Source organism: Pyrus communis, chromosome 1 (genome assembly GCF_963583255.1).
Source record: "Pyrus communis chromosome 1, drPyrComm1.1, whole genome shotgun sequence".
In the NCBI taxonomy this organism is placed as follows: Eukaryota; Viridiplantae; Streptophyta; class Magnoliopsida; order Rosales; family Rosaceae; genus Pyrus; species Pyrus communis.
In genome coordinates, this window is record NC_084803.1 from 260,086 (window position 1) to 262,458 (window position 2,373).

Sequence of the window (2,373 nt, forward strand, 5' to 3'; positions counted from 1 at the left end):
ACAAGCAAACCAGCCTCTCTTCGTTTCTCTTTTGCAAAATTTTCAAAATTTAATTAAATGTGAAATGTCTAAGAGCATCTTCCAAAAAAGCCTTTAATTTTTTATTAAATTAGTAAGTAAAGGGTGTTAAAAGTTTATTTTAGCCACTCAGTTAAACTTTCATCATCATTGAGTTTTATTAATTTTTTAACATTGAGCATATGATTAATGGAAGAAGACCTATTCGGATATATTTTGGGGGATACTAGGGATTCTTACATTCTAGTCGTTCATTGTACGTGACCAGTTTTTATCAAGTATTATTTGTGTTTAATTTTAAATAAAAATTAAATAATTTATGACCACACAATACACGATGAATAGCTAAAATGTGAGAGACCTGGGATCCCCACAATTTGAATCTGAATGGGATCCAAATCCATGATTAATGACTATAAATTTAAAAAAAAACTGTACTTTATTTATTATATAGAATTCATTACAGAGTGTGTAGGCGATGAATTTTTAAAATAAAAACTAATGAAATGGGTTGAAAATTTTGAGTTTTAACGATAAGAACAAAATAAAAAGTAAAGTGAATAGTATAAATATTAATTTTTTAATGTAAAAATGTGGTTTTTCATTAAAATGAACAGTACTAATAATTTTTTGTTAAAATTTTCCTTTTTAAATTAACTATTTAAAGCAGTTTTACAACTTTTTTTTAAGATGCTCTAATATGTGAGGAAACGCTAAGAGTATGCGAGAGAGGGAGGGGATCCACTAGAAAAGAAACATCCACCGCTCACGCACAATCATAAAAAAGGGTGGATTATTCCAGTTCCATGCATCGAGTTCTGCGATATATCTTCTTCTAGCTCTCTTTTGAGTCCTCCGCTTTTCAAAATTGAACTACTAGTCAACCACATTTGAAAACAGTGCTACATTTAATTGATCATTTGACCTTTGGTAAAGTAAATATTTAACTTCTGTTTTCATGAACAAATTTATATATGCTGCAATTGCAAATCGAAATATTCGTGCCCACCAGCCCATAATTCCATTGCCACCATTGATCCTAATATAAATACACTCTTTTGAAAAGGAAACAGAAGAAGAAAAGTAGGGATAAAAGTTGACACGTTAAGTTGCACACACAGAGAAAGAGTAGAGGAAACAAAGCGAATGAACTTTTTTCAAGGCTGATTAGATCGACTAATTAGGAGTAGGAGGCAGAAAACTAAAAGGACCGAAAAGTTTACCCCATCTGTTTATTTCCTTCGATTCTTGACCTTAAAATTTATTTTGATTTCTCACGTCCAACAGATACAGTACAGTGTACAAAGTTTTGTATGCTTAATTTGCCCTTTAAAAGTTAAGCCATATTATTAATCAATATATTTTGTGTGTAACTTGTATCATATATGACTCATGTAATTCTCTATGGCACCAGCTAAAGAGGAGTATTCTATGGGAAATAACTTTAGTTAATTTGAAGAGAAGTTTTTTGTTGCATAATATAAGTGAAGATAAGTTTTTTCTTAAGTGTCATTCCATTTGTAATATAACACGTGGTGTACTGACCTTTGTGTTCCACACGCTAAAAAATTTATCCTCGGTGAGTAAATTTGGTAGTTCAATTAATAAATATTCCTAAATACAAAATTAATCAATATTCCTAATTACTTCAACATCTTTTGGTTTTTGGTTACACCTACAAGTTACACGACCCCTTAGTCTTCATACGTACGCAAGGGAAGATGGATAAGAGAAGAGCTTGTTGAAGGTTGCATTGGAAACCCTAGCTAGGGTTTTGAGAAAAACTGATGTTGGGGGATCGATCGTTCACTCTCTTTTCCAGATGATCAGTTGATTAATTATTAAAATTAATATTAGCTCTGTCTAAAGTTTAAACTTTAAAATCACTGACAATTTCTTCTGGAAAATGGCAAAACAAGCGTGAAGTGTGATTAAGTAATTTCTTTGTTTTTACCAAAAAAAAAAAAAAAGTAATTTCCTTGTCCCAATGATTCAATATTCAATCATGGCCACTTCTGACAGAAACTCAGCCATGACAACTGGTATGGACGCAGAGAGAAAGAGAGCGACTAATGGGACGTTGACAGGTCAGATGAGAACAAAATAATGTCAATTTTCAGTCGATGAACATTTATTCTACGTGGGAGTGGGATCCTAATTTCGACTCTTCTGGTACTTCTGTACAGTTCCTTCCTCCTGTGAAAACTTTGAAACTGTGAAAATATTTATTGGGCATGGACCGTATAGTTGGAGGGTAGTTTGAATCAATAAATAGTATAGACGTTGGGTTGGTCCATAGTAAATGCATGCGGATTGCTAATTGCTAGGGAGATTTAGTTTGTGGAAGTTTGCTCT